At 36.3% G+C, this 7024-nt stretch overlaps 1 protein-coding gene across 7 annotated transcripts in view; it reads left to right on the top strand.

Moving 5' to 3' along the window:
• Nucleotides 1-1089: 1089 nt before the first annotated feature.
• The window catches only part of alph (protein phosphatase alphabet), a 66049-nt gene continuing 60114 nt past the window's right edge, over nucleotides 1090-7024 (top strand). For 4 of the 7 annotated variants that reach the window (XR_012967621.1, XM_076208805.1, XM_076208810.1 and 1 more), the window contains exon 1: nucleotides 2034-2139. The gene's annotated coding sequence lies outside the window, so the exon portion shown is untranslated. The other 3 variants (XM_076208807.1, XM_076208809.1, XM_076208808.1) reach the window with 3 other exon arrangements.

Below are 7024 nucleotides of genomic sequence, written 5' to 3' on the forward strand. Positions count from 1 at the left end.
GGACAAATAATTTCACTGTTGGAGGTATTATTTTATTTCTTGCATGGAGAAACATTTTTTGTAGAATAAAATAAAAATTCTAGCTAGATTTCTACATACACCTAATATGTATTGATTATACAATACTGCTTAAGTATGTGGACCCCGTCCGTGCAACAAGTTCTCCAGTACACAAACATCCGAACTCTGCGAGTCCCAAAATTCGGGCGAGACAAAATTTAACGTCTGCCCACTTATTAAATTCTTGGGTAGGGAGAGCGGATTTTCTTTGACAATCTATTTGATGTGAATAGCAGAAGATGCATATCGGAAGACATCTATAAAAACAATACAAAATGCATTTATTGCAAATAAGTCTGCGCTTTTCCTTGTAAACCAGCGAGTAAATGATAAATGAGCGTAGAGATATTCTTGATGGTGATATTCTTAGGCCGGGGGGAGACGCTCATTAATTTTTGTGGCCCTATGAATGTTACTCTTCAAAGACTGCATCCCCTCACCCTATTTTAAGAGTGAGTGGATGTTGCGTGTTGCCAGTCTAGCCTGATAAGCTGAGACGATTTCATCATGACATTTGAAAATGAAATGCGTCCATTATCGTTCTTCTACAGTGCACGGAATCAAGGCCAACAGAATATTACTGTATTCTTATGAGGTTGTATTTACTTACCGGAACGCGGTCTAAATAATGAATATAACTTTAGGCTTTAGTGAGGTCCCTACAGATAGTTTATTTTTATTATTAGATTAATCTTCATTCAGAAAAAATGCTAACTTTATTCTGACCCTTCCTTCTTTCTATCGCCTTCCATGCATTTCTATGGGCATACCCGACGATATATCATTTTTATCTACTTAGACTATGTTCGTAAGCCGTGCATTTGTTACTCGGCTGTTACTTATTTCACAAATTATGACACAAATTCTAAACATAGGCTACTTGAAACATTACGTAATTTCCCCCTAAATCCTATCATTCTTCTTTTATCCATGCGTCTCCTGTCAACATGTTCACACCTTTCACAGGTCTTGTGATATAACAACACACCTTACCCCTGGGCATTCCCAGCCTATTTTATCTCCATAGGTTTTGTCACCCAGGCTTGGAATTAGTGTAGTTGCCGCTCCTTTGTTTCCTCTGAATATATTATATATTTCTGTCTAAGACCTAGTGTGAGTAGAATATAGCAATTGCAACAATCTCGTTTTCAGGTGAGTACATGAACTCATTGTTCATCTGCGACGGCTTGCTTGCGGGAATTTAGCGTTGGATTTAGGATTCGATGAATAGATGTCAAACTCGCTAAAGAGAAAAGTTGCCGTAGCTTCGTTCGTGCTTATGAATTAGTTTTTATTGAGTTCATCAACCGAAATAGGTTGTTTTCGATATTCCATTTTTTCTTGTTTTATTAATAATTTCGTTTAAAATATATATGAAGATGGGTTGCTCTAAATAGAAAAAAGTATGAAGATACATCTCCGCTGGCACCTGTTATCAACTCGAAACTCCGCAAATAGTTTTACAAGACATGCGCATTACATACCGCACTTCTTCTATTCCCCCCCGTGTTCTCGGTATAAGTGTTTATGATTTAGATATTTTATAATGTTATATCAACTTTACCGCTCCACGCAAACTGCATGATTATTTCTACTTGTGGGTTATAGTCGTACCTAGCCAGCGATGACTCATGCTGGGCTGTTGGGAATGTTGAACCTTCCGGGCAGATATCAAAAGAAAAAGCATTTATCAATATTATCAAATGTTTTGCTCAACTGTTGCGTGACCTCACCAATCAATGTTTGCTTCAAGTAATCACTCGTGCACATTCAAAGGGATATCCTAATTTTAAATGACCACTATGTTAGAACGTTGTTGTCAGAGATTTCTTTCTACTTGAGCTGAGAGATCTTTAGAGGAACTGTGAGAATAGGAAAGAATCCGATTAAAATCTAAAGTTTTGAGGCATTCGATAGTAAAACAAAAGCACTCGATTATAAGTTCTACACTTATACGATTCTCTTTTGTTTATATATCGCATTCAAAATACAAACAAGAATAGTAGGGAGAGAGTTCTGGTCGTTATAGTTGACAGCATTCGCCTATTGAAAAATCTTTGTTTTCGTGTTAGAGAAGTGGTAAGATCCTCATTTCGATATAAACAGTAACATTAACAATTTCCTAAATGTTCGAACGTGGTGGTGGGTGCAAGGGGAATCTTGAGGACGATCTAGCAAGAAGTGTTATTATCGTTTAAAGTTGGACGGGCGACGGGGAGTATGGTTGCGTGAGGCGGCAGGTAACAAGATTGCATGTCTCTACAGACAACCTCCTGTTTGTACCAGTTGTGGTTACAGTAACCCAGTTGCACTATGACCCTACCTGCATGTAGTATAGTAGTGTATTAGAGGAAAGCTTTTCCATTTGCAAAGGTAACGTAACTTTGATGTTAGGTAGGCGGGAACAGCATTGAATGAAGGCAATGGTCGGGGGGAAGGATCTCTGTTCGCTAAGGAAAAACAGATATCTTATCAACTAGTGTTTGCCCCAGCACACAGTACGTGACAACAATTTTCTCATCATTTAGTTGCAAGTTAGAGAAATCGAAAATGGGGCTGCATTTGTATCTTAATGTGGAATTTTGATTCTTAAAGTTGTCTCCATTGGTTAAAGGTGACAGTTCTAATTCTCAGTATCATTGATCTAAGAAGAGAAATCCTGAAAATGGGTGATTTTATGGAATCAACCAGCAGCCAGCTTTTATATAAACCTGATATTGTCTGCAAAACTTTGATTACTTGTAAATATTGTCCAATATGATATTGTTTATAGAGGAGCATACAAATTTAAGAATAGTTTGCAGTTTTAGTGGATGAAAACAGACAAAAAGAACTCATTTTATGCATGTTGTGGATCATTCTGTCAAGAACTTTTAAAAGAAAGCAAGTTATGCTTGCCAGTGCTTTGATGGCTATAAATAGCTCTTCCATCATTAAAGTGCTAACCGTCGTTTCAAGTTTAACTGACCGTAAACCTGCAGCCCTGCAGGGTTCAACGAAGGGCTGCAAGTATATCTGTAGGTCTGTTCTGGAAGAAATGCTGGAATATTGTCTGTAATGTCGGTGTGGATTTGTTACAATTTTGCCATCTGGAAGAAGAAGGAAAAGGACGGGGAACTTACTAGTCGTTGAATCTCTTCACGTGAAAAAATGGAGGAAAGATCACTGAAGCTATCAAAAGTTGGCTTAGGGTTCGGTCTGGAGACTTGAGTACCAGACTTTTAGGATTGTAACTCCGGATAGAGATGATGATGGGATTTGGAGGCAAGTGATTCATAGACATCTGTTGCATAGGATTGTGCATTCTCCCATAATTGGTTCCCTCAGCCATTGCATATGTAATAGGAGATTATGAATGCAAAGGTGATTATAAATAGTCCTGTTATTCAGAATGCATTTCAAGAATGGCCCGTGAAATTACATGCCATCAAATATCAGGAGATTGGTATCTGCAAGTGCTGGTCTTGAGATATGAATGCCAGAGAGAATATTCTTACCACCCATTTTCAAAGCACAGCAAGTTCTTGATCTCCACTTAGAGATACTGACACATTCTCTGGACAAGGCTCAATATTCTATCAACTTTTTGCATAAGAGCTAGTCTACCATTTATCAGCAATGTAGAAATATCCTACACTAATGCAACACAGGTCGTAGTCCAATGTTTCTTTCATAAGAGATTTGTAGGAGGGCCCAGGTATTGTTATCAGCCACTGTAGGGATACAGGTTTCCAGTTTGTGAAACATAAGGTGATTATTGTTTTTAAGTGCTTCATGTTACATAATCATCAATATGTATGAAAATCTGCTTTATATAGTAAAATTGTAAACAAAATAACTTTTAAGTTACGCTGTTAGTAATTTGGCGTTTTAGACATGTAGAACACGTGAATATAACTTGATTGTTCTCAAATTGACATGAGATTGAGCAAGCTAATTGTTACACTTGTATTTAGTGTCAGATACATTTTGAATAGAAGAAACTTTTGCAAAAACTACCTGAAATTAAAAACTTAATGGCTGAAATTAAGAAAAAAAGATTGTTAGATTTTGTAGTCCTCTTTTCTATATCATATTAAATTTTCATTGCAAAATTTTGTACTCGTAAACATTGTTTTGTTTTGTTTTAAAGCTTTCTCATAAAATGAATGTAAAGACGGAACCAGTTATGTTTTGTTTGCTAAATTTGATTACATGTGAACCATTTGGAGTTGAATCATAACAGAACATTGTTTATAAGTATGTTGAGTGCTGATTTTGTGTTTACTTAATATATCAGCTTTCGTAATGTATAATTGAGAAAGAGTGACCTCTTTTTACATAAGTTTTCCATGTCAGGAGAGTTGGTGCATTGTAAGTTATATAATTTAAACTTGTTTTCTCCATCATGATGAATGAAACAATAGGGGGTTGTTTCCAACACTGTCACTAGCAGGGTTCTTGTTAGCTAGCCTTAGCACCTGTGTCAGTATCACACATTTATACCTTAACACCGTTTAAAGAGATGCACAGAAACAATTCTTGTTACAATAGTTTGAAAAAATATGAAGATATAATATGCATATAAGGAAATATTTCTCAACAAGAATTTATTGGAAATTGATAATATTAGTGGTACTGAATTTTGGAAAATAACCAATTTGGTACATAGGTCTCCAGACCACATATCAATGTTTTAATTTTAAAAATATCAAGAAAATGGGAATATTTAAGTTCAGGTGGTAAAAACTTAATCCAACATCAAAAATACTTTATATTAGAGAGATGTTATCATCCTCCTCACTTTTGCCCTCTTTGTTAGGGCACACAACACAGGTGGGGAGCTTGTGGTTTATACTATAGTGGGTAGAGCATGACAGCTTGAATCAAGAAATTATTAATTCCCTGTCTCTCAAATTGTTTGAGGAAAAATCCAGGTTTGCTTGTGTGCCTTCTTGCCTTTTTATGTAAGGGACAGAAGTACAACAACCACATAAAAACCATCTTGAGAATAATATTTCAACATTTATAAGGAGGGCAGTCTTTCATATTAAAACTTGGTGGGAAAAATTGCTCAAGATTGGGAGAAATAATGCACATTTGATGGTGCTTTGCCCTTAAAGTGATGGAATTGCAGCGGAAAAATTGCTCAAGATTGGGGGAAATATGCATATTTGATGGTGGTTTGACCTTAACCTCCTCAATACAAGTCAGATATTCGGGTGCACATCAGGTGCCTGATGTACAATGATGCATTACAAAACGCACATTACAAACTATAGAATTACTTCTGTTATATTTGTTCTCTTTCACCCTGAATGAATATAACATCACAGAAAATGTGATCAAGCCTTTTCACAGAATATGGGGCTCACTCAGCCACTACAAAATATAATCGGGGAGCCAACACCAGTATCCTTGTATACCCCACTTGTGGTTCATAACACATATGTAAGCATCATCATATTTAAAAGGTTAAAGTGATAAAATTGCATTGGAAAACAAATATGAAAGCAAAGTTATTCGGTAGAAATTATTTTGACAAACGTGACACCCACAGGTGAGTAACATGCAAAATTCTTTATTTAAAAAGAATCTATATCACTGTTTTAAAAATCTGATGATGTGATATTTTGTAGTATTTGTTTCGAAAAAGAAAAATCATTAAGAGTAAAATTGAGACTGTGGGAGTGGTTACTGTTGAAAAACGTATAAAAACCAAAACATGCATGGGGAAAACAATGTTTTCATAAATATATTGCTTGCTGCCAACTAATGCAATATGTGTAACTAGTTGAGTAACACCAGCTATTGGCCTTTATATAAAGTTTGTTTAATTGACTTTGAATTTTACCCTATCTATATATACCAAGAGCTTTTTTCCCCCATTTAAGAGAGGTAGCTACCCATACCACCCTCCATCACCACTCTTTCCTCCCTCTCATCTTAATTCTTCATGAATGATGGGTCATTCCTGTATCCCGCCTAGTGCCCTGGGTCAGAAGCAATGCAACAAGACACAGTACATCCACAGCAAGGCTGTATAACTTAATCAGCAACCCCCCTCCCCCTCTCTGTCCCCTCATGTAGAAAAAGAGAAGACAAGGAGAAATCACTTCAGGCTGGCAAAAATATCATTCACACATAAGCACCCTTTACTCCCCCCCATCCCCTGCCCCTCCCTTTCTAGTATACCCATATCATCTATATGACATATTTTTACTATGATTTTACTCAAATTGCATAATTATCAAAATTACATGTACACTAATCACTAGATTTTAATGGGCTGGAATTTAACAGAATTTGGATTTCATTGATTCCATCCAAAGCAGGATAATTTGTTTGGACCAGATACTATGGCCATTGCTTGGCATAATTACCCACTAACTTGGGAAACCCATGATATGACCTTACATAATTATACTTTTACTCAGACTTCAGCCATTGCAAAACATTGAACTCTGATCTCACTGAGTATGAGTTCCTAGCATTACCACCTTGCCACTCAGAGGGACCCAAGTTCAAAGCCTTGCGATGGCTGGGACTGATTGTTTGAATTACATTGCTGCTACTAGCAATTTGTTCTGTAATAGTTACAACAGCAAAATGAATAAAAGCTTTACTGCCTTGTTCTTATGTTGTTGGGTTTAGTAGAAAACTGGTTTAAGGGATGTAGAGTTTAGTCATATCAGGTTTTGAAACTTTTGTACATTCTGAGTGGTGTGGTTCAAGGACTTGTTAGCAGTTGTAGGGCTGTGGATTTCTAGTTATGAAAACTAAGGCAACAGTTATTTTTATTACTATCATACACTATTGTAAATGTATGGCTACCAATCATCTTCAGTCTCAGTTGATGAAAAAAAAATAGAAGTAATAAGATTGTGGTAAACAAAATTGGTAGCAAAAAATTTATCACATTGCATAAACAGTAAGCCCTCCTGTATTTGGGTCACCATTATCTGGAATTCACCACTATCCAAAT

Source organism: Oratosquilla oratoria, chromosome 25, assembly GCF_046742065.1.
Source record: "Oratosquilla oratoria isolate Oo_2021 chromosome 25, ASM4674206v1, whole genome shotgun sequence".
NCBI lineage: Eukaryota > Metazoa > Arthropoda > Malacostraca > Stomatopoda > Squillidae > Oratosquilla > Oratosquilla oratoria.